We start from the raw sequence: 27,178 nt of genomic DNA, 5'->3' as shown, positions 1-27,178 counted from the left end.
AGACATTAAAGATGCTGTCATGGACGCAGTGTTTGTTCGTGTGTGCATGCGTGTTGCTTTGAAACACAAACCCACAGTAAGAAGGCAGACGCCTACTCTTCAGTGCAGGCCTGACCACTGTATTAAGAACTGTGCAAGAAATCAATTCAGGAAATATAGAGGCAATTATTTTGTCTCCCACACATGCTGACAAAACAAGAGCCAATGTAGGCGAGGAACTGCAGAATTAAAGAGGGAAATAAGTCTCTGTGGGCTGGGGACTGTGCATGCATGTGGGTGATTGTACATCTTGGCGAGTCTAATTAATGAAGTGTGTGAACTGATTGTCTCGTTAAAACCACCAGTTATTTTATTATCCAGTCCCATAATAGGAGAGGAGTACCAGGCCATACGAAACAGGAACCTTATAATGATAGGGAATTTCGCAATGGATATTGCCATTAATAAACCATGCTACATTTTGATACTATTTTGGTGCTTGATGCTACCCTTTCTGACAGCTGGTTAAGATAACATACTGTGTGTGAACTGTATGTCTTTCTGTGCTGMTTAACGTAGCTGTTTGGGTAACCAAAGTACAATGACCTGTCGAAGTGTAAATGACCATTGCAGTATTTATTTATAAAATAAATCAGCTTTAATACTGCAGATAGATTATAGCTTCCATTAGTGTAATTGTCTGCATCATTTCCAATCCCCCATATATTTTTTTGTAAATACATATATACAGTGCATTCGGAAAGTATTCAGACCCCTTGACTTTTTCCACGTTTTGTTACATAACACTGTATATACAGTACCACTGTTGGCATTCTCTCAACCAGCTTCATGAGGTAGTCACCTGGAATACATTTCAATTGACAGGTGTGTCTTGTTAAGTTAATTTGTGGAATTTCTATCCTTAATGCGTTTGAGCCTATCAGTTGTGTTGTGACAAGGTAGGGCTGGTATACAAAATATAGACATATTTGGTAAAAGACCAAGTCCATATTATGGCAAGAACAGCTCAAATAAGCAAAGAGAAACGACAGTCCATCATTACTTTAAGACATGAATGTCAGTCAATTCTGAACATTTCAAGAACTTTGAAAGTTTCTTAGAGTGCAGTTGCAAAAACAATCAAGAGCTATGATGAAACTGGCTCTCATGAGGACCGCGACAGGAAAGGAAGACCTAGAGTTACATCTGCTGCAGAGAATAAGTTCATTAGAGTTACCAGCCTCAGAAATTGCAGCCCAGATAAATGCTTCACAGAGTTCAAGTAACAGACACATCTCAACATCAACTGTTCAGAGGAGACTGCGTGAATCAGGCCTTCATGGTCGAATTGCTGCGAAGAAACCATTACTAAAGGACACCAATAAGAAGAAGAGACTTGCTTGGGCCAAKAAACATGAGCAATGTACAATAGACCGGTGGAAATCTGTCCTTTTGTCTGATGAGTCCAAATTTGAGATTTTTGGTTCCAACCGGTGTGTCTTTGTGAGACGCAGAGTAGGTGAACGGATCATCCCCGCATGTGTGGTTCCCACTGTGAAGCATGGAGGAGGAGGAGGTGTGATGTTGTGGGGGTGCTTTGCTGGTGACACTGTCAGTGATTTATTTAGAATTCAAGGTACACTTAACCAGCATGGCTACCACAGCATTCTGCAGCGATACACCATCCCATCTGGTTTGYGCTTAGTGGGACTATCATTTGTTTTTCAACAGGTCAATGACCTAACAAACCTCCAGGCTGTGTAAGGGCTATTTGACCAAGAAGGAGAGTGATGGAGTGCTGCATCAGATGACTTGGCCTCCACAGTCACCCGACCTCAACACTATATGGATGGTTTGTGATGAGTTGGACTGCAGAGTGAAGGAAAAGCAGCCAACAAGTGCTCAGCATATGTGGGAACTCCTTCAAGACTGTTGGAAAAGCATTCCAGGTGAAGCTGATTGAGAGAATGCAAAGAGTGTGCAAAGCTGTCATCAAGGCAAAGGGTGGCTACTTTGAAGAATCTAAAATCTACACTTTTTTGGTCACTACATGATTCCATATGTGTTATTTCATAGTTTTGATGTCTTCACTATTATTCTACAATGTAGAAAATAGTAAAAATAAAGAACAACTCTTGAATGAGTAGGTGTGTCAACTTTTGACTGGTACTATATATATATACACTGCTCAAAAAAATAAAGGGAACACTTAAACAACACAATGTAACTCCAAGTCAATCACACTTCTGTGAAATCAAACTGTCCACTTAGGAAGCAACACTGATTGACAATAAATTTCACATGCTGTTGTGCAAATGGAATAGACAAAAGGTGGAAATTATAGGCAATTAGCAAGACACCCCCAATAAAGGAGTGGTTCTGCAGGTGGTGACCACAGACCACTTCTCAGTTCCTATGCTTCCTGGCTGATGTTTTGGTCACTTTTGAATGCTGGCGGTGCTTTCACTCTAGTGGTAGCATGAGACGGAKTCTACAACCCACACAAGTGGCTCAGGTAGTGCAGCTCATCCAGGATGGCACATCAATGCGAGCTGTGGCAAGAAGGTTTGCTGTGTCGGTCAGCGTAGTGTCCAGAGCATGGAGGCGCTACCAGGAGACAGGCCAGTACATCAGGAGACGTGGAGGAGGCCGTGCTTTGTAAGTAGTAAAACCTGCAAAATCGGCAGTGTATCAAATACTTGTTCGCCTCACTGTATATATATATATATATATATATATAGTGGTCATGACCACTAAAAATATACTTTCCTTTATTATTTTCCATAACCCTACCACCTCTTCCCTGATTGGAGTAAACTAATGGACAACAACACTTATGCTTCTACTTCCAGCTTTTACATACTGTATACATTTTACAGACACAATGTATTTTACAAGAGTTATCTTTTGATTGTTTTTCTAATCCCATCCTTCAGCTACCCTCAACCTCACCCCATTTAACTCTGAAGACCATCCCGTTTGATTTCTATTTACCATGTATTTCTAACTGTGCTGTTTCACAAAAATGTGGAACTTTTCAAATCACCCAGCAGTGCTATTTGCAGAGTTAGCTCCAGTTAAATGTTGCAATTCTTCAGCCATWTGCAGTATTTATTTTTGTGGAACAGGTCCACATGCAGAGAAAGTTCTGATAGATCTTTACCCCAATGAAGTTGGCTTCCAGCTCTGGACACGCATCCCCAATAATCTGACTTTCAACCCAGAATAGCACCCTTTTTAAAAAACGGATAATCTAGCATCTGTTTTTTAGAACTGAGTGTAAATTCTGTCATTTAGTTCTCTTATCTGCTCTCAGCGGCCTAATAAATCCTATGAAGAGTTTTGGTACATTTTCTTTTGAAATGAGGTGTGCAGAGCTCACCACTGTAACACATGCTGAAGAGAGACCAAATGGAGATATAATGTAGTCAGGCAGTCCTTATGCAAAGATGTACAGTTCATCCTCCCTGTACATTTTAAGTGGATGGCCATATTAAACAAATCTTCACGAGAACAGTACCTAGTAATGCCTTATACTGTTACAAAGCCCAAAATGTTTAGCTTTTTTCAACCTGGACTCAGGGGTAGACATAACATGGTAAACATACATTTGAGACATTCCAATTAGTATGATATGTTACATTTCGTATGGTGTATATTCATTTGTGGATGTCCATCATCCATTTCGTATGATATGTTATGAATTACATTTCATATGATATGTTATGAATTGCAAGTCATACAATATCTTACGAATTACAGTTCATACAATACGAATTTGCTAAACATATGTTACGATGTTATATGTTACAAGTTACGAATTTGCTAAACATATGATATGTTACTAATTCCAATTTGTTGTGGCTAACGTTAGCTATCTTGCTAATTCTAATGTTAGCTAGGTGGCTAATGTTAGCTAGGCTAGGGGTTATGGTTAGGAGTTAGGTTAAAGTGTTAGGGTTAGGGTTAGCTAACATGCTAAGTAGTTGCAAAGTAGTTGCAAAGTACTAAGTAGTTGCAACATTTTGAATGAATTTTTATTGAATTTTAAAACATACAATTCACCTGCAGTGAAGTCGCTCAATATTTACATTACATTCCAGTCATTTATCAGACGATACCATCCAGAGCGACTCAAAAGAGCAGTTGCTAATTAGCTAAAATGCTAATGTTGTCCGTGATGAGATTCGAACAACTTTTGGGTTGCTAGAAGTTCGTGTTTTACACCTACCCTTCCACCCTGACCAACCACGTACTTTCATTTTTTTCTTAAGTAGCCTTGTGTCTAATGTAATTATACCAAACGTGACATATCATACTAATTTTAGTGTCTCAGATTTACATTTACTATGTTACGTCTAGTCTATGAGACCAGGCTGTTTTTATTTTTATTCATTATTTATCTATGATTATGCACGTTTTGAACTAGTATGTACTGCTATAGTAAATAGTATGAAAAATAGTACATCGTAGATTTCATTTTCAAATTTAAAATGCTATGATCCACCTATTTATGAAAAATACATATGCTCAAATAATCAACTTTACAGTTGACATGATATAAGATTTCAGCTGCCTGATTACTGAAATTGTTTTCATATAACTAGTGGTCAGGGRAAAAAATTATATTTCCAGGGGCACTGCTGTCATTCATTGTTGTCTCTCTCCCTCTGGGAACATACCACAGAGTTGGCTACCGACTACTGATTCGTCATGACCTCAGCGAGGTTTTGTTTCACATCCTCAAATTGTGTTTAAGTTTTAGATTTTGTTTTATTCGCTATAAATCGATGTGTGTTTGTCGTAAAGAATGATGGGACTTCTATGGCTGCAGTAAACTCTCAGCTTTGCAGCGCTATGCGGCTTGTGTSCCTGTGATGTACTGTTCCGCCACAAATTGGAGGACAGTCCAATCTGCGAATGAGCGTTAAGGCTGGACTCCTGAGCCTCCAATCGCTGTGGATATGTAACCCGATACCCCAGAGTCATCCGAAACCAACTGAATATAAGCATGAAAGCGGGGCTGTCAGTCAGAACAATCACGAAGCGATTCAGTCTAATGAAAGATGATTTATAAGCAAATTACCTTGATATGCTTTGATAAAACAATCGTTCCACAATCCTGGAAGAATAATTAAAGGGCCACTATTCCACTGGCTGACAGTCCCGTTGTTTGCTAATTGGGAGGTCTAACTAAGGAGGAATCAAGAGTAGAATGGTGCACTTGGTTCATCTCATTGACAGTGTGTATGGACTTGATGGTGTTGGAAAAGGAGCGAGGAGCTGTCTTGAGGGACACTAGCTAAGTTAACATTAGGAGTGGTTGGATCCTGCTCTGACTGGGCCTAAGGCACTTCTGGGAATAGAATGGATTGTTGTTGTTGGTGGATCTAGACTGATATGGACACTTGTATCATGGTAATGGGTCTAATAAGAAGACATCTCGCCAAGTGCCACTGGAGAGGCTGGAAGCTTGGTCTGGGAAGGCTCCCTTAGCGTGTCCTTAATTTAAGGAGCGTGTTCCGTTCTGTGACGTAACTGTATGATCCTGACAGGATAGTCTGTAATGCTGCAGCGGTCCAGTGTTCCAACCGCTACTGCAAAGGAGAATAAATCTGCCGTGAAAAGGGAAGAAATGGAATGGTTATGGTTCATTGCTAATGAACAGTGGTATGGAGCCAGCCACTCTCTCTCTCTCGCTCTCTTTCCCTCTCTCTCTCGCTCTCTCGCTCGCTCTCTTTCTCTCTCTCTCTCTCTCGCTCGCTCGCTCTCTTTCCCTCTCTCTCTCTCTCTCGCTCGCTCTCTTTCCCTCTCTCTCTCTCTCGCTCGCTCTCTTTCCCTCTCTCTCTCTCTCGCTCGCTCTCTTTCCCTCTCTCTCTCGCTCGCTCGCTCTCTTTCTCGCTTACTCTGACAAAAAGACTGTGGTTTTATGTTTTCTATGTCTTCTCCCCCATGCAACCTACAGTGCATCTCTTCTAACACTCAGATACTGCACGCTACATCCTTACTATCTAAAGTAAAGTGTCTAAACTACCATTCTATGTTATACTAGACCTACTACAACTTCAATTTACTAAGCATACTATTTGTGTGTGTCTGTGTGTGTGCTTTTGTGTCTGTGTTTGTGGGCGTTTTTCCTGTGTGTGTTGGGGAGGATGTTGTGGTATTTTGTGGCTTTAGATGCAATATGTGAAAAGGCCTGGTGGAAGCATCTTCGAAAGGTGGCAGACAGAGAGCTCAGACACAGCTATTCATCACCCTGATGCAGACAGTTCATTAAAATAGCCTCAGCAGTCTCCTCAGAGCCACAGCTGGCCTCCCTGCCTGCTGTGGCTGAAAAAAAGCAGCCTCAGCCCAATAAAAACTAAACACAGACACAGACACACATGGCCAGGACTGATCCCTTACTGACCACAGCACAGCACAAATATAATACCCTCCCTATGGATAACCAAACAGTGAGAGGGGAAGGAAAAATGGGATTGGTGTCCAGTTGTCCAGTCAATGGGCCAAGAGCAGACAGGTGGCCGGGTCTGTTGGAGATTAGTCTGGAGGTCTGCGGTCACCATGGGCCTCGGTTGGTCTGTGAAGCCTTGCATCAGTGACATCCAGAGGTTTCCCATGATCCCAGGCCCCTGCCTGCTGTCCAACGCCAAAGCCATCCCTAGACATGTGACTCTCCAAACGCTCTACGGTACCATGACCTGAAAATGAGGTTGGACTGGGCATCAGGCACCACAGACTGCTGCCTTTTGTGTGTGTGCGTGCGTGCGTGCGTGCGTGCGTGTGTGTGTGTGTGTGTGTGCGTGCGTGCATGCGCATGTATTCGGCTCTGTTCTAGTGGATGGTGGCTCGGAGCAGATGTGGCATTTAAATGGCCTTCTTTTTGGGAAGCAGGTGGCTGAGTGTGATAGATCATTCATGTCATCGCCAGCTCGGCTTTGTTCTGTACCTGTAATACTGCCATGGTGGATCCTCTGTGTATATGGAGCTTTTAGAGGCTCTGCAGGGAGAAATCAGGGCCTGAGATGATGAAGGAGCCTTTTCAACCTGAAACCCATCCTGTGGTACCTCAACTGTTTTCTTTCATTTCCAGTAAAACAAGAAAAGTCCACTAGCCCTGGCAGCAGATAGAGCACATATGGGTTATCATGTGATGCGAAGGGAAAAATAGAGTTTATAGCCATAATTACGATTAACGTTCATCCTGAAATACTAAGCCCATTTTATGATCTTACAATGATTATTTTGCGATATTATTACTGTGCTGTGAAATGAACTGAACTGATTATAATTATGTTGAATCCGACTTTATAACGATGTGTGCTCTCCTAGGGGCCTGTTCCATTCCTCCTCCTCTCTCTCTCTTCTCCCTCTTTTTGCTATCTCTCTCTATTCCTAGGGAGGAGAGGAGGGCATACGTTCCAATAGCCTCACAATAAACACGACTACAAATAATGACTCTGTGCCTCTGTTTGAGCATTGGTGCTATTTGCCTTCCCCTCATGAACAGCCTTCTAAATAAACACAGCACAAATCCAGCTTGGCTTTCCCTGTCGCTCTCTGTCTCCAAACGTCCAGAAGCGGTTTGAACTGGCCTGCCGTCATCCCAGATGCATGGAAATCTGTCTGAAATGATTTTTCAACCTGTCTGTTTGTGTGTGGTGTGTGTAGTGAATGTGTGGTTTGTGTGTAACAGACAGACAGACAGACAGACAGACAGACAGACAGACAGACAGACAGACAGCACGACAGATAGACAGACAGACAGACAGACAGACAGACAGACAGACAGACAGACAGACAGACAGACAGACAGACAGACAGACAGAACAGACAGACAGACAGACAGACAGACAGACAGACAGACAGACAGACAGACAGACAGACAGACAGACAGAAGACAGACAGACCAGACAAGACAGAGACCAGACAGCACAAGTGAGAGAGAGTAGAGGGAATGAGAGAGACAGGGAAATTAAGTTGAGGTGAACACTACTGAGAATATGAGGGAGCTTATTATGTGTTTATAATGACAACATTTCTGTCAGGATTGAGAGTTCCAGAGCAGTGTTTGGAAATATCTGTAATTCTCTTTTTTTTGCAGCCCGCTCGCTCTGCTGACACTCCCTATGTAATTATGCGTAATCAAATGTTTATTATTCTCTAACAGCTTGCCATTCGATGTAATAACACAAAAGCATCCCTTGTTTGAAATGATTCCCCAACAAACACTAATTAACTCATAGAAGAAGGTGAGATCTTCCAGCTCTCCAATCAGGGGTGGCAGCAGAAAAATTTGGGTAATTGAGCCCCTACTGCTTTTAATCTCAACTCCTATCTCTCTCTCTCTTCTCTTTCTCTGTCTTTTTTTATACTCTAGCTCTCTCTCTCTCTCTCTCTCGTTATCTCTCTCTCTCTCTCTCTCTCTCTCATTACCAATCCCCCTCTCTCCCAGTCCTGTTCATAGAAAGGAAGCTGCTGTAGATCTAATGTGGTCCACGGTGCTGTGGTTAAGACTCAATTCATGGATCATTGGAGCTTGTCTTGTGGAGTGTGACTGTGGCCAATCCCCTTAAGACGGCAGCCTCGCTCAGCCTCTCTGGACGACCAAGGCTGGACTCTCAGATGTAGACAGCCAGAGCAGGAGTCTACTGCAGCAATAGTAAAACAAGTGTATGGCTGAGTGTTAAGAGATGGTCAAACACCAAGTATAAGCAGGAGAGAATAAGGACAAAATGGTCAGATCCATCATTGATTAACCAATTGGGAAAATCTGGCTCCCTGGCAGTTTGACAAATTTTTATTTCCGTAAAAGAGACACGTTTAGAACTGTGAAACATCTAGAGCTTCCTGTTGTAAGACAATAGCAGAGGCTCATTGACCTCTACAGGAAATGTTCTCTCTGTAAACGTATAGAGGTAGCACTCCCAGTAGGTTCTGTCAATGGTGCCAATGTGGAGCTGTCCATGTCAGACGTACAGTATACCCACTTCAGGGAGAATCACTATACCTTAGATAGAACTAGATYAACCTCTCTGCATCTACAGTTCTATGTTCTCTCAAGCAAGGCCAACTCCTTTGACCGTTTCTTACCCCAGCGCTGTAGTCATGTTACAATGTAAGAACATACTCCATTCACGCCCCTGTGTAGCATTTTGTCAAAAGATAAAAGCTTTTCTTTATCTCCCTTTGTATCAATACAGATCACAGCATGATGGTAAGCTCTATTTGTTGTCTGGTTCTGCTGAGGAGATGTTCAGTGTGTCACTGGTAATGAGTAGCCTTGAGGTAATTAGGAACACAGCATAGTGAGGGTGTAGATCCTGGGGAAACCGGTGGAGATGAAATGAGGATGAATAAATAAAAGGGGTAGGGAAACAAAAGAAGGATGGGAGAGATGGGGACCTACTGGCTGAGAAACAGATGCCTGGGCCATATTGTTGAGATGCTCACCACTGTTTGGCAGGGGAAGTGGGGAGACTGCCAATTCATTAAGCAGCTTCTTCGTTTGTGCAACAAGACGACTTCACACTGTTTCTTTGTCTTGTCACTTGTCTGCTTGTCTTGTCACTTTCTGGATGTTTGTGTGATGGAAGGAGGAGGAAGGGAGGGGTGAGGAGGAGGAAGGTAGATTAGATGTCATCACCACCCATCACATGTCTGAACTGAAGTGAACTTTTGATTGCCAAACTCACTCAAAGTGGCAGTAATAAAGCCTCCCTTGAAAAAGCCAAACCTTGACCCAGAAAATATAAAAAACTATCGGCCTATATTGAATCTCCCATTCCTCTCAAAATTTTTAGAAAAAGCTGTTACGCAGCAACTCACTGCCTGCCTGAAGACAAACAATATACAGTCGTGGCCAAACGTTTTGAGAATGACACAAATATACATTTTCACAAAGTCTGCTGCCTCAGTTTGTATGATGCCAATTTGCATATACTCCAGAATGTTATGAAGAATGATCAGAAGAATTGCAATTAATTTCAAAGTCCCTCTTTGCCATGCAAATGAACTGAATCCCCMAAAAAYATTTCCACTGCATTTCAGCCCTGCCACAAAAGGAGCAGCTGACATCATGTCAGTGATTCTCTCATTAACACAGGTGTGAGTGTTGACGAGGACAAGGCTGGAGATCACTCTGTCATGCTGATTGAGTTCGAATAACAGACTGGAAGCTTCAAAAGTAGGGTGGTGCTTGGAATCATTGTTCTTCCTCTGTCAACCATGGTTACCTGCAAGGAAACACGTGCTGTCATCATTGCTTTGCACAAAAAGAGCTTCACAGACAAGGATATTGCTGCCAGTAAGATTGCACCTAAATCAACCATTTATCGGATCATAGAACTTCAAGGAGAGTGGTTCAATTATTGTGAAGAAGGCTTCAGGGTGCCCAAGAAAGTCCAGCAAGCGCCAGGACCGTCTCCTAAAGTTGATTCAGCTGCGGGATCGGGGCACCACCAGTACAGAGCTTGATCAGGAACGGCAGCAGGCAGGTGTGAGTGCATCTGCACGCACAGTGAGGTGAAGACTTTTGGAGGATGGCCTGGTGTCAAGAAGGGCAGCAAAGAAGCCACTTCTCTCCAGGAAAAACATCAGGGACAGACTGATATTCTGCAAAAGGTACAGGGATTGGACTGCTGAGGACTGGGGTAAAGTCATTTTATCTGATGAATCCCCTTTSCGATTGTTTGGGGAATCCGGARAAAAGCTTGTCCGGAGAAGACAAGGTGAGCGCTACCATTAGTCCTGTGTCATGCCAACAGTAAAGCATCCTGAGACCATTCATGTGTGGGGTTGCTTCTCAGCTAAGGGAGTGGGCTCACTCACATTTTTGCCTAAGAACACAGCCATGAATAAAGAATGGCACCAACACATCCTCTGAGAGCAACTTCTCCTAACCATTCAGGAACAGTTTGGTGACGAACAATGCCTTTTCCAGCATGATGGAGCACCTTGCCATAAGGCAAAAGTGATAACTAAGTGGCTCGGAGAACAAAACATTGAAATTTGGGTCCATGGCCAGGAAACTCCCCAGACCTTAATCCCATTGAGAACCTGTGGTCAATCCTCAAGAGGCGGATGGCAAACAAAACCCCACAAATTCTGACAAAATCCAAGCACTGATTATGCCAGAATGAGCTGCCATCAGTCAGGATGTGGCCCAGAAGTTAATTGACAGCATGCCAGGGCGGATTGCAGAGGTCTTGAAAAAGAAGGGTCAACACTGCAAATATTGGCTCTTTGCATCAACTTCATGTAATTGTCAATAAAAGCCTTTGTGTCACGCCCTGACCATAGAGAGCTGTTTATTCTCTATGTTGGTTAGGTCGGGGTGTGATTTAGGGTGGGTTATCTAGGGGAATTGTATGTCTATGTTGGCCTGGTGTGGTTCCCAATCAGAGGCAGCTGTTTATYGTTGTCTCTGATTGGGGATCATATTTAGGTAGCCATTTCACCATTGTGCTTTGTGGGATCTTGTCTATGTATAGTTGCCTGTGAGCATTATATTTAGCTTCACGTTTCGTTTGTTCGCTTTATTGTTTTGTTCTTTGAGTTTTCTCTTCCTAATGAAAGGGATGGAAACATATCACGCTGCGTCTTGGTCCAATCATTATGACGATCRTGACACTTTGACACTTATGAAATGCTTATAAATATACTTCAGTATTCCATAGTAACATCTGACAAAAATATCTAAAGACACTGAAGCAGCAAACTTTGTGGAAATTAATATTTGTGTCATTCTCAAAACTTTTGGCCACGACTGTATTCGAAACGCTTAAGTCTGGTTTTAGACCCCATCATAGCACTGAGACTACACTTGTGAAGATGGTAAATTACCTTTTAATGGCATCAGACCGAGGCTCTGCATCTGTCCTCGTGCTCCTAGACCTTAGTGCTSCTTTTGCTATCATCGATCACCACATTATTTTGGAGAGATTGGAAACCCAAATTGGTGATAAAGGGTTGCTATACAGTATTTGGTCACATTGGTTGCTCTACAATACAACTGATGTCCCTAACCTTAGACATGTACCTACAGACATGTTACTCACTGAGATGGGTACACATACTAGGGCCAGAAGCATAAAACCAGTGCCTGGAGTTTTTCCTGGTCAGGTCACATGGTCATCAAGGGCCTGACTAATGCCACAGACAGACCATATTACCCATTGAGGGGGTCAGTTAACAAACTCCCTTTGTGATGCTTCGGAGKGCAGTCCCTTATAGCCCATAATTATGTCCCTACCTCCAAACTCTGTTGAGGAATTACAGGATGCACATCTATACAGGATTTACAGGATGCACAGTTTGGCAGGCCTTTTCCGAGGTATGCAACACAACGGAAACGTGAATACCACGGAGTGTTTATAGTTTGTTTAATCTCAATGTTTACCGTTGGACCTGAATGGCGTGAGATGTGTGCGAGGCTGGAGCTGTAGAGCTGCCTGTCTGTCTGCATCAGTGTTTGTACTTGTGTGGTAGATGCCACACAATCTGACATGACAGAGCTGCATTGCGTGTTTCAATATGACAAGGCTCTCAGATTGCAGGCTGATGTCGATAGCAGATTGCCACCAAGCTGCCTCTTCTGAGCGATGGCCAGGGGAAAGTGTCTGGACTTCCTGATTGACTGGCGTTGTTGAATTATGTAGTAGTAGTTAAAGGTGGTTAGCTGGGGTAGCTAAACCATGGTAAGCCCAGTCAGGAACCACTATGAAGTTCTACTCGTCATGAAATGTATCACTTGTGTTTAATTTTTTCAATGCTGTTACTGTAGGTCCCTCAAATTTAAATCAGGACCTTAAAGCCAGTTTCAATGCTTTCTTTCATTCTTCCCCTCTCCAGGTGGGTGCAATTACTCAGGTATAACCAGCAGTACTCCGGAGCTCCAGGGTAGGATTTGAATATATATATATATCTCGTACAACGCTGTGTACTACTCCCTTCACAGAACAGTGCAAACTGGCTCTAACCAGAATAGAAAGAGGAGTGGGAGGCCCCGGTGCACAACTGAGCAAGAGGACAAGTACATTAGAGTGTCTAGTTTGAGAAACAGACTCCGGGATGCTGGCCTTCGAGGCAGAGTTGCAAAGAAAAAGTAATATCTCAGACTGGCCAATAAAAATAAAAGATTAAGATGGGTAAAAGAACACAGACACTGGACAGAGGATCTCTGCCTAGAAGGCCAGCATCCCGGAGTCGCCTCTTCCAGCTACAATAGTCATTTACAACATTAACAATGTCTACACTGTATTTCTGATCAATTTGATGTTATTTTAATGGACAAAAAATTTGCTTTTCTTTCAAAAACAAGGACATTTCTAAGTGACCCCAATTTTGAACGGTAGTATATATGTTTTTAATTTAACCTGTATTTAACTAGGCAAGTCAGTTAAGAACAAATTCTTATTTACAATGACGGCCTACCCCGGCCAAACCTGGACGACGCTGGTCCAATTGCGCGCCSYCCTATGCGACYCCCAATCRCGGTCGGATGTGATACAGCCTGGAMTCAAACCAGGGACTGTAGTGACACTTCTTGCACTGAGATGCAGTGCCTTAGATTGCTGCACCACTCGGGAGCGCAATACCCCTGCTGTAGATGGTCTGTTTTTTTATTCACACTGGCTGTTATTGTATTTTTGTRGCACGTGTCTTTGGTGGTGGTCCACATTTCCAAAGTCAATGTGTTGAAATAGGTGCGGGTGTGAAATATTTACAAATGTTCTGTTTTCATTCTCTTACATTCCTTGTGGGAATTTCCTTTTGATTCTGTTATGTTTAATCATAGAGGAATTTATAAAAATGGGAACAAAAGCACATAGAGAACAGGAGAAAAACACTTTGATCATGTCCTAGATTAACAGGAGATGAAAGCTGGATGAAACAAACAAACCCMTGCCTCACACACACCATTCCAGCTATGGGAACATGCTATTTTYCATGTTATTTTCCATGTTCTATGTTCTACTTAATTTGGTTCAGTTATTTTCTTTACCAGTGACACTGTTGGCCAACCAGAATATGGGGGTTTGATTTTTAGCCACTGAGCAAAATAAATAACTAATCTCCAGTAAGTCTGGGTGATATGACCAAAATATCAGATCACAATATTTTTCATAGTATACGATATTTATTGTTTCTGTATAATACAAGTTCTAAATATGTTTTATGAGTACCGCGTGACCCTTGAATGGCAACAAATGAATTCTGAATGGTTTTACTGGGCTCTCTCCATTCGGATTGTTTAATACTCAACCAAACTAGGACAAAACTGACAGTTTATTTAGCACTATATCAAATACCTTTGTAGGTGGTATTGTAAAACTCCATACCGGTATGTGGATCCATATACCTCAGAAGACGATATCAGTCAGCCCTAATCTCCAGTCTGCGTACAGTATTTCCTCACTGGTACATTGTTGTTAGATTATTCCCTTGATCCATGCTAATGTTGTGTTTCCTCTCGCTTTTTTTTTTTTGAGGAACATTTTTAAAAGGTCAGTCCCACAACAAACCCTTTTGTTCCTTATCTTTCAACCCTGCTACCAACTAGTAATGAGAATAGAGGTTTAGGTATTTCTCTCCGTTGTATGTCTCCTGGAGGAGGTGATATTGAGACTGTGGCAGAGACACAGACAGACTAGGGTTGCCAACTTTCTCACTACCAAATAAGGGACAAAAGGTGGCRTGCCAGTGCGCGGTGTCAYGGCGGTGTGGGTATGGTGTTGTGTGAATGAATTGTGTGCGTATATTCATATTCMTATTCAATTGGAAAGGCAAAACATTTGTATATTMTATTTAGTCTWTAGCTTTGCTAAAATTGTATCATTATGTAAATTTCTGTGAATAAACCTCAAAATATCAAAAGATCAAAGAAATCACMATTTGGATTTTTATAGCAAAAAATWATAAACATTTCAAATGCAAAAGAGGAAAAGACAGGYATGAGTCACTCACCAAGTCTACTTTTTCCATGGATATTTTTTGCTGCTCTTGACTGATTCAAGCAGTCCTTTGTCCTTTTGCATAGCCAGAGAGAAGTCCTTACATGACAAGTCACAGTTCACAGATATTTGAAGTTCATTTTTGATCAGCTCTGTCACAGAGCCTCTGTGCTRCATCKGTTTCTTGAGTYTGACCATTTAATGGTMATCAGAGAGAAAATCCTCTCTACAAAGGCATTTGAGCCTGGCACACTGAGRACAAATGAGACAATCCTGAACATGTTGATCAAGTTGGCTTTCCCTAGGTTTTGGAAAACTGCCACCCACTTCTCACTGGTGGATTTTGTGGTATCCTGTCTGGCTTTCTATATTTTCTCCTGGCTAGCACAATACTCTTCATAGAGTTGGTCCATACTGACTGTCTCTGTCATTTTGAGGGCAACCACCACCTGCTCCAGGTCAGTGAAGGAGAGCTCCTCATAGAGGCTGATCGGTTTCAATTTCACCAATACATTTTCTGGTGTGAAATCAAACCACTTGTCCAATGTATGTAATGACAGTGTCATAGAACTTCACAAAGTCCTGTTGCTGCTTGGACCTTTGTGCTGACAATTGTTTGTCCATCAGCTGCTTGGTCTGGTATCCAAAAAAGCTGTCCTGTTCTTGCTGAAGAATCTTCATTTTGAAATGTTGGACTTCCTCGTAAACATCTGTGATGCAGTGCGTTGTTTCCTCCAGCTTTTTTACGAGTTGGTCAAGAACACACCCCACGTTGCGGAAAAAACACAGATAAATCTCAGCAGCTTCCGTTTTTTCTTCACACTCAAAAATACTCTTCAGTGCCACAGGACAGGTCTCCCCAAGGGACCTGAAGTATAAAGTAAGAGCTGGCCAGCTTTTGCAGGAGACGATCGACAGCTGGATGAAGAGAGAGCCATTGTGTGCAAACATGTTGCAGAATTTCACGCCACTCAATGTCAACAAAGGCAAAAAAATGCACGCAGTTGCTCTCTGAGCTTGATGTATGCCATATGCAGTTTCATCACTGTCTTCATAAAAGTAAAGTAACTTGCACTGCACTCCATCAGACACAGAGAAATATCTCACACACACTGGAGACATGCTTCTATTTACCTTGTTTGAGGCATCACTGGCAACTGAGAAATACATGTACTCACCTTCGGTCGGGGACAGATCATCCAAAATATCCCGCAGAGTATTTGGTCCTAAAACATTCATTGTAATCATCTCAGCTTTCGTTCTTCCCAAGTGCATCTTCGTCACAACATTTGAGTCATGAAACAAAAGCACCGYTGAGCTTAACAAGACAGTCGGTGCCGTTGTAGCTGAGTCCGTGTTTAACCGTGTGGTACACATACAAGGCTTCACTTGCCGCGATTTTGTCATTTTCCCGCAGKAGACGTCACGAAGAATGCACCGATATTGCTAGCCCCTTTAGCTAGCGTCGCCATATTGTGTATTTCTGTGGATGCATGCTGAGTTAGGTCATTCTCCCCTCCATGGCCAATTGAGAATTCCTGACGGCATAAAGTACAGAAAGCTTTTGTCGAGTCACCCGCGTCTTTTTTGCTTCCCATTGTTTGTTGTAGCTGCACAGTTTTTTTCTTTTTTGCAGGTTTGTCCATATTTCCTTGATATGCCAAACCGACCGAACAACAACATAAATAACTTTGCAGGACAGACAGACAGACAGACAGTCTACAGCAGGAGAGGAGAGATGAGGAGGAGAGATGAGGCCTGGGAGACAGCAGTCAACAGTCCCCCACAGCAGTTAAATTTCTCAAAGCCCGGAGAGCAAACAAGCCCCATGCAGGAGCATGCCTATTTAGAGGATACAATGAAATGACTCATAGGATCGACTGGCTGGCATGCCTGGCTGGCTAGATGGCTAGTGTGATAATGACTGGCGAGGTACTGTAATGTTGGATCATAGCTAATGTTGGCTGCACTATTTAACCAGCTCGCTAAGTTTACACGGGTGTGACTATAGCTACAACCACACTATGCCAGGCAGTTACATTCTTTCTATATACTTTTATTTTACTCATAGAGGTCCAGTCCGGTCTGGTTAGATAGTTATGTGGCTTTAGACTGGATTTCAAGACTAACTATGTTGTTTATATTACTTTATTACGTTGGCTGGCTTGTTTATTGTTAGTGATGTATGTTAGCGTTAGTGATGCCGAGGCAGGGATAAGCTACACACTTAGGCTTAGGCTGGCCGCCTAATTGCCAGCTAGCTGATAGCTTTATAGTTGTGTGTGTGCGTACATGCTCAGGATGATGGTGATCGTTTAACTAACTGTCCCTATTTTATATTTGAGGGATGATAGTTATCGTCTGGTAAAGGTTTTCATTTATTCATCATAGTTTTATGTATTTTTTCCTGTGCTGCTTGGGTGCGTTTGTGGTCATGGCTTTTGTCGCCGCGAGGCACAGGTTTCAGGGCGCCTTGGGGAATGCCGAATGGTTGACATTTGGGTGTACTTTTTGTTGTTGACATGCTATAGTGGGGCTAAATAGTCTGGTCATTATTGTTGCCTATGTTTGTCGCTTTGATTCAAATTATATTTTGTTACTCGACGACAACATTTTCATGTTACAGGGAACAGTCAATGCACTTTTAATGCCATATACATATAATTTAGAATTAACCTAATTCAGGCGATGCTATGCATAGCAGGTACATCTATCTTAAAGACTAGCGTCTAAGGATATGGGTTCTTTAACTCCCTCAGTTGGGGAGGAGTGTCACGCCCTGACCGTAGATTGCTTTGTATGTTTCTATTTTTTGTTTGGTCAGGGTGTGATGTGGGTGGACATTCTATGTTTGTATGTCTAGGTTTTGTATTTCTATGTTTTGGCCTGGTATGGTTCCCAATCAGAGGCAGCTGTCTATCGTTGTCTCTGATTGAGAACCATACTTAGGTAGCCTGTTTTCCCACTGTTAGTTGTGGGTGGTTATTTTTCTGTTTAGTGTTTGTATCACTTGTCAGAACTGTTTCAGTTATTCCTTTTGTTATTTTGTATTTAGTGTTCAGTTTCGATTAAATAATAGGAACACGTATCACGCTGCACCTTGGTCCTCACCTTCTTCTTCTGAATGCCRTTACAAGGAGGTTGGGTGGGTTAGTGGTAGTGCCAGGGTATTAGCTTACGAGATGTTTACTATTTTATACTTTCATGATTTCATTTGGTACAATTTGTATACGCTCAACGCAATTTTGTTTCTATCTTTTTCCCTCTTTCTTATTTTCTTTAAAAATGTCGGCACCTAATAACTATACATTTACTAAATGCCCAGTCAAGCGCAAACGCATTGTGAATGATCTAAAGCAGCATACGGTTGATATAGATCTTCTTCAGGAGACACACCTGACTGACTCTGAGCATGATAAACTGAAGAGAGAGTGGGTTGGTCAAGTGTACCATTCATCTTTCCCCTCTCGGGCAAGAGGGGTGGCCATTCTCATTAATAAGCATTGCTCCTTTCAGCTACAATCTCAGATTAAAGACAAAGGGGGTAGGTTTGTCATCATTCAATGTTTCATTAACACTGAGCCCATTACCATTRTGAATGTGTATRGGCCTAACTATGATGATCCTACATTTTACCAAGACATCTTTATTAAGTTAACGTGCTCCTCATCAGAGATAATAACGGCAGGGGACTTTAACTTGGTACTGGACCCTTCCAGTGATAGATCTTCCTCTAATAGTATCAACCTCACACAGGCAGCTAAAATGTTAAAAGCAGAAATGAAAGACTTTGGACTTGTAGACATATGGCGATTTCACAACAAAAGGTTAAATGATACTAATTTTACTCCCCTGTCCATAACAGTTACTCTAGAATCAACTTATTTATTTTCCTGCAGGCAAGGGAAGTTTAACTACTGGGTATAAGTATTTACCAAGATGTATATCATTCAGCCCTGCTGGCTTCATTACCAGTCAGTAAAACACAACCACCCTCAAGAAGGTGGAGGTTTGGCACATACTTACTAATTAATGCCACATTTGTAACATTTCTGAACACTCATATCAACATATTATTTTAGCACCAGTAACAGCTCTGCCTCCCCGCTAATTTTATGGGAAGCTCTCCTTTTATATCTGAGGGGGCAAATCATTTTGTTTAGTTCAGGTGCTTGTAAGATGTATAAGGTTCAAGTAGATTTGTTGGAGAAAGAAATTAGAGATCTGGAAAATGAACGTAGTATAACATTTAACGACTCAACTCTACCAAATTTTTTATAGAACACCCTGACGACCCACAAAGCAGAAAACACACTTAGGAGAACAAGACAAAACTACTATGAACATGGAGATAAAGCATTAAAGTTGCTTGCTTCACAGATAAGGCGAAGAGGAAACTAGTAGAGTTATTAGCTCTATTAAGCAGCCCGATAACACAGTTGTTCAGGTTCCTGAGGAAATTAGTCTAGTCTTTAGGGAGTTTTATGAAACATTGTACAAGTCTGAAGGGGAAGTTTTTGAACAAAGTCAATTTACAAGCTTTAACTGATGAGGATAGAGAGTAATTGGAGAAAGAGATCACATCTGACGAAATTAGGGAAACCATTTTCAACACTTCTGGGGGAAAATCACCAGGGTTAGATGAATTCCCTATTGAATTCTATCGATCCTTTTTACCCAAACTAATTGAGCCTCTTTGCAATATGTTTAATTATGCCATAGAGACAGAAAAGCTCCCAGACACACTTGAACAAGCACTGATCACAGTTTTGTTAAAACCTGGGAAAGATCCTCTGCTTTGTGGGCCGTATAGACCAGTATCTTTTATTGAACATTTCATGTAAGATTCTTGCAAAACTCAGAGATCTTAGACTAGGTAAGGTTCTTCCTGACTTGGTTGATATGGAYTAAACAGGCTTTGTAAGAAACCGCTCATCTCCTGATAATATCAGAAGATTATTTAATATTATGCATTATGACCAAGCAACTGTAGTGGTGGCTTCATTAGATGCAGAAAAAGCTTTTGACAACATAGAATGAAACTACCTTTTTTAGTGAGGATGAATATTGAACCAGACCTATTGTATGTGGGTCTGATTATTAGATGGATGTACAAATGTCCGGTAGCTCAGACCCTGACTAATGGAAATGTTTCCTCCTAGTTCTCCCTATCATGTGGCACAAGACAGGGTTGTCCCGCTAGTCCTCTCATTTCCTCTTTGTTTATCGAGCCACTGGCAGAAGCTTTAAGATATCAACCATCCATCCATGGTGTTTGTACAAGTGGGCGTGAACATCTGGTCTCGTTAAATGCTGATGACATTTTGCTTTACCTCACTAAACCAGTAATTTCACTCCGAGCCTTAGTTGACATGCTGAAAGAATATGGGACCTTTTCAGGATATAAAAAAAACTATTGAAGAGTATAATCATGCCTTTTAACAGGGCATCTATGCAGAACCCAATCTTAGACCATCCATTTTATTGGAGACCTCAGAAAATGACATATCTAGAATTGCAAACACGTCAACTGAACTATACTCCACTTCTCAAAAAGTTTGGGGAAGAATTGGATAGATGGCAGGATTTACCAATTTCTATTATTGGGCGGGTCAATTGTGGGAAGATGAATACATTACCAAAATTCGTGTACCTTTTTCAAACCTTTCCCTTTCCTATTCCCAAAGTTTTTTTCGAACAACTTAATAGGAAGGTCTTTTCATTTCTGTGTAAAAGGAAACCCCCCACAGTGAAACTCACAACTTTATGCAAACCATACTCAGAAGGAGGGCTTACTCTACCTGACTTCCAGTTGTATTACTGGGCATCTCAGTTAAGGGCTGTGTGGGTATGGCAAGGTTCAACAACACGTTTACCCTCTTTGAGGCAGATAGCAGAAGAGTGTCTTACCCCTGTTTCATTGGCATCTATACCTTGGTATCAGCCCACTTAAAGCTTTGCTAGGTCTCATAAACAACCCTTTCATTAAAAACACTTTAAATATATGGATTGAGGTCCGTAAACAAACAGAAGGGCTTAGATCTATATATGAACAAACACCTTTCTATAATAACCCCATCTTATCCAAAGCCCCGAGAGATGATATTACATTTTCTTGGTTCAAAAATGGAATTAAAACATTTGGTAACCTGTATAGAGAAGGTGAACTACTATCCTTTCAACAACTGGCATCTCATTTTCAGTTACCTCAAACTAATTTCTTCAAGTACCTACAGGTTAGGCATTATATTGCCACTCAGCAGGGAGGTAGGATTCAGATTTACTAACCTATAACTGATAAACTGGCTGGAGAGGAAAGGGGTAAAAGGTTTAATTTCTTACATGTCTTCAAGTTTTGTTAGGGAATGATGAAGCTCTGAAGGCTTGCACGAAGTGGCATGATGACCTTGGTCTCATTTTTGAAGATGAGAAATGGCGAAAGCTCTTTTTAGATGCTCAGCGTCTTTCATTTAACACAAGGCACAAGTTGATGCAAGTCAATATTGTACATAGGGTCTACTTTACACCAGAGAGACTGAATAAGATAAATTCTAAATGTTCAACATTTTGCTCAAGGTGTAAAACGGGGCTGGGCACACTTATGCATATTTTTTTGTCCTGCCCTGAACTAGGCAATTATTGGGAAGACATTATACAGATCTTATCACAGGTCACTAATATGACTGTACCACTAGATCCTTTTGAATTTACTGACGTCTTGGGGGATTTTCAGCAGTTTCACCTTAGCTGCCTCATTATTATTTTCTTCATTAATGTATTATTATTATTATTATTTGTTTTTGTGTTGAATAATATATTTTCTAGCATTGGATGTGAGGGTCATTCTGTTTCATTTTTGTTGTTGTTATTCATTGAAGCTATTACCGGTAGAGAGGAGGGAAGGGCGTGTTCATGTGTTGGGGAGGGAAGGGTTTTGCACGATGTGCTCCCGTTATTCCTTCCACCTTTTTTTGTGTAGGTGGAAGGAATAACGGGGCATTATCTGTCATTTTGCTGATGATCTTTAAATTGTAAAAAATGGCAATAAATATACTGTAAAAAAAATGTTTTAAATTACACACCTCACCACCTCATTACTGAGGTTACAGTATATGTTTCATACTGTGTCATGTTCTAAGTCAAGCTAGTTGTCAGATGTTAAACACTGATTAAAGTACAGTAAATATATTCAAGATTTTTCTGTTTACTATCTTTTGACTCTCATGAGGCTATCTTAATTCTGTCTTGAAATAGACCTCATCTTATCTGTCATGTTTGCCTAATCCTCCTGACAGTTTACAACGATTTTTTGCTTTTGGGCTAATATACATTTCAGCCCTCATCTTACAGGCACCAATGATTTGGCTGCTTTTCCATTTCTCCCCTCAAAAATCTACCAAATAATCAACAACTCAAAACATTATTCATGACACATCCTACAGTACTTCAAAATATGGATATTTTCATTTGATTCTCTATACATTTATTTTATTTCCTGTCATTGCAATGTCATTATAGCTATAGAAACCTCTATAGCCCTATGCTGCCAAGGATTTACTAATCTTGTTCACTTCATTACAGCACACTTGTTAGTGTAAGGAAAATTCCACTGTAACAGAAAATTCCACTGTAAGTGTGCCAAACAAAAAACATTGATTRCAAAGTTAAAGAAACCGTACAATTATATGCACAAGGACTACTTTTAACATTTTCCACAGAAAATTTTACAAAAACACATTTGCTTGAAGAACAGTGCAGATGTAAAGTTTTGTAACAGAATGACGGTAAAATCTCTGTCAGTTTTTTTATGTGAACACATTTTCCAGCAACTCTATTAAAGGACCCCTCCAGAGGAAGTTGCCGCTACTATTTCAACATAATTCCTGTCCTAGTGTGGAAATTCTTGTTTAGTTCCACCCTATGAACACCGACATATTGCTCCTTATAAATATTGATTAATCGGGCGTACACATCTCCACCTTCCTCCGTGTGCACAGCCCAAATGTGACTCATTTCAGGAAACTAGGCGCATGTCGCACGTCATTACTTCCCAGGAGAGGGATTAGAACGTAAACATAATWTTTTTAAATCAAAATGCATTTTTCTTTTGGCAGAAATGCCTTCTGAAACGGGACCTTTCTTGTGCTTTAAWAACAAACTTGTATTCCATCCATAATTACAAATAAAATTGTTAAATTATGGAAAATGACAGGAACCTCCCTACTAGTCATGATTGGCTGAGATAATGGATGGGCTGGACATGTCGGGAGATGAGTTTGGATTGGTCTGACATGTAGCCTGCTTCTGTCTGTAACGTGAACTGTTCAGTATGTGTTGACAGTACTTTCTACCGTGCTGTTTTTGAAAGATATAACGTTAGCCATCGAGAATTACAAAAGTGTTGCTACTTTTCTCAACAACATTGATGCCCTGAATTTAGCAGGCGCTATTTACAGATCAGTTGTAAAAAGTGATAGCATACTGTTAGCTAGCGAACGTTACGTGTATGATCTGTGTAGTAATATTGTTCTAATCAGAAAACCATTTGCATTGCTAGTTATAGCCTAATGTTAGCTAGTTAACGTTGAACCTAGTTTGTTAGCTTTAGCTACCTGCAGATTGATACTACAGCTTTGACAATGTTTGTATTGGTAGTAGTATGTTGGGATTATGCTGGTTCATTGTGTAGCTAGCTAAATAAAAGACTCCACTTTGGCTGGATTATTACATGCCCCATCAAAATAGCCAGGTGTGTGTGGGGGTTATTACATCCATCTATTGTATTTCATGAATATGTGTACATGTGTAACGGATGTGAAATGGCTAGCTAGCTAGCCAGATAGCAACCGGTAACTATTAGCAACTGTGATTAATTGGTTCCAAAGTTGTTTCAAGCATAGAGTACCTGTAACTATGCTAGCTAGCTACCATTCATCAGTTTTCTGATAACCTAATTATCTGAAGAGTAAGGTTAAGTAAGTAGTTAGTTAATATCTGTACTTGAAATTTAGCTARCTTGTTAACTACCTGGCTAGTTAACTAAACAACAGATGGAACAACCTAGCTGTAATATTAACTAGTATCCCCACTAGTGGTCTCTCTTTGTAGAGAGCCAAAGAAAGCAAATATTGCCTGATGGACACTAGCTAGAAGGTGGACCAATACCTTTATAGCAATATAGCTAGTTACTAAAACAAGAGCCCAACTTGTTGCACATTGTTTTGATGAGCCGGTTAGAATAAGGCTGTCACTTGTTCAGATCATTCACTCTGTCAAATCATAAATTATACTCTGTACCAAATCGTAATAAGGCTTGCTTCCCGCTTAAGGCTAGAAATAAGCTTGTTCAGGCCACTTTTCTCTCTGTATTTGATTATGGTGACTTGTTGTATTATGCATGCAACCTCCTCTGTCTTACAGAGACTGACTCTGTTTATCATGCATCCTTGCTCTTTATTACAAATSCCTGGTTAAATAAAAGTAACACAATAAAAAWAWAAAAAAATGCATTGCCTATCAATAAACATCTTGCATGTATACATATCATGTAATTCTACTGTATGTTCCTCATTATTTATTTAGTATTATCAAAATGCATCCAGCTATTACACCGTTGATGTGTATGGACTACACAATTACTAGTTAGCTTGTATTCTCCTAACAATAACACCAGTGTTCCTGTAACAGAATGTGCATACTGTAAGATAGAACACAGACATGGTCCTAACTTCAGTGGTGCTCATGAGCACTCCCATAACATTTCAATTGTCAATGTGCCCCCCCTCAAACATATTGAAACACTGGGAACTCTCAGTAGTCAATGTGTGATTAGGACCATGAGCACAGGAGTAGACTATAATGATTAAGTGGGCTTTCTGTACATTGTAATAATGTATTTTCCATTCCATTGTATACTCAACTTGAAATTGTAGTTGGATATGTAAACATTATCATAACAGGCATTGAATGATAAACAGAACAAAACATGGACCCATTCTGTGATATATACACTGCCTGTCAAAAGTTTTAGAACACCTACCCATTCAAGGGTTTTTCTTTACTGTTACTATTTTCTACATTATAGAATAATAGTGAAGACATCAAAACTATGAAATAACACACATGGAATCATGTAGTAACCAATAAAGTGTTAAACAAATTGAAATATATTTTATATTTGAGATTCTKCAAAGTAGCCACCCTTTGCCTTGATGACAGCTTTGCACACTCTTGGAGTTCTCTCAACCAGCTTCAAGAGGGAGTCACCTAGAATGCATTTCAATTAACAGGTGTGCCTTGTTAAAAGTTAATTTGTGGAATCCCTTTCCTTCTTATTGCGTTTGAGCCAAACAGTTGTGTTGTGACAAGGTAGGGGTGGTATACATAAGATAGCCCTATTTTGTTAAATACCAAGTCCATATTATGGCAAGAACAGCTCAAATAAGCAAAGGGAAATGTGTCGTGATTTTACTTTAAACATTAATCTGTTAATTAATGTTATCAACTAACTATGTTAAATTACTACTCGATTACATTAATCATGTAAAAATCAACTCATTAGGAATTGGGGCACCACGAGAGCGGTTCTTTAAAGAGTTACCATCTCCCAAACTCTAAAGGTCTACCTATAACATCTATAAACAGTCAAATTATTAATCATAACCTCGTATCACATCATCATTCTGAACAGTCGCAACCTCCTTGCATCTGCAAAAACCAGAGCCGTACTTATTGTCACRATYGCTGTCTTCGTGGAAATGACYGGACCAAGGTGCATCGTGGTGAGCGTACATTTTTCTTTATTATAAATGTCGCCAACAAAAGAAGAAACACCGAAAACGAACGTGAAGCTTACTAGGGCTATACAGGCCACTAACAAAGACAACTACCCACAAACACCAAAGGAAAAAAGGCTGCCTAAGTATGATTCCCAATCAGAGACAACGATAGACAGCTGTCCCTGATTGAGAACCATACCCGGCCAAAACATAGAAACAAAGAACATAGAGTTTCCCACCCGAGTCACACCCTGACCAACCAAACATAGAGAATAATGTCACGTTCTGACCATAGTTCTTTTGTGTTTTTGTTGTTTTAGTGTTGGTCAGGACGTGAGCTGAGTGGGCATTCTATGTTGTGTGTCTAGTTTTTTCCCGTTTCTATGCTTGGCCTGATATGGTTCTCAATCAGAGGCAGGTGTTAGTCATTGTCTCTGATTGGGAACCATATTTAGGTAGCCTGTTTTGTGTTGGGTTTTGTGGGTGGTTGTCTTCTATCTTTATGTCTATGCACCAGATAGGACTGTTTCGGTTTTTCACATTTGTTGTTTTTGTATTTTGTAGTGTTCACGTTTTTTGTCGTTATTAAACATGATGAACACTAACCATGCTGCGCTTTGGTCCGATCCCTGCTACACCTCCTCTTCAGATGAAGAGGAGGAAATCTGTCATTACAAATAAAAAGATTTCTACGGTCAGGGCGTGACACTTATGCTTCAATTCTACAGAAATTGGTTGAATAATTTTTTTACTAGCTAACTAAATGGTAACACAGGATAAACATATAGTGCCTTGCAAAAGTATATAGTGCCTTGCAATAAGTTTTTCCTATTTTGTTGTATTACAACCTTTCATTAAAATAGATTTTTATTTGTATTTCATGGAATGGACATACACAAAATAGTTCAAATTGGTGAAGTGAAATGCAACAAATAATTATTTTTATAAATAAAACAAAAGTGGTGTGTGCATATTCACCCACTTTGCTATGAAGCCCCTAAATAAGATCTGGTGCAAACAATTACCTTCAGAAGTCACATATCTAGTTAGATTGCACACAGGTGGACTTTATTTAAGTGAGCTGTCACATGAGCTGTCACATGATCTCAGTATATATACACCTGTTCTGAAAGGACCCAGAGTCTGCAACACCACTAAGCAAGGGGTACCACCAAGCAAGCGACACCATGAAGACCAAGGAGCTCTCCAAACAGGTCAGGGACAAAGTTGTGGAAAAGTATAGATCAGCGTTGGGTTATAAAAAAAATATCCGAMATTTTGAAATCCACGGAGCACCATTAAATCCATTATTAAAAAATGGAAAGAAACCTGCCAAGAGAGGGCCGCTCACTAAAACTCATGGACCAGGCAAGGAGGCATTAATCAGAGAGGCAACAAAGAGACCAAAGATAACCCTGAAGGAGCTGCAAAGCTCCACAGCGGAGATTGGAGTATCTGTCCGTA

At 40.8% G+C, this 27,178-nt stretch overlaps 1 protein-coding gene across 3 annotated transcripts in view; it reads left to right on the top strand.

Moving 5' to 3' along the window:
• The window catches only part of LOC111969743 (chemokine-like protein TAFA-2), a 197,490-nt gene that overhangs the window by 41,078 nt on the left and 129,234 nt on the right, over positions 1–27,178 (top strand). The gene's annotated exons all lie outside the window — the stretch shown is intronic.

This window comes from Salvelinus sp. IW2-2015, linkage group LG11 (assembly GCF_002910315.2).
Source record: "Salvelinus sp. IW2-2015 linkage group LG11, ASM291031v2, whole genome shotgun sequence".
In the NCBI taxonomy this organism is placed as follows: Eukaryota; Metazoa; Chordata; class Actinopteri; order Salmoniformes; family Salmonidae; genus Salvelinus; species Salvelinus sp. IW2-2015.
The sequence above is the reverse complement of the archived record's forward strand: the minus strand, read 5'-3'. Positions and strand labels throughout refer to the sequence as shown.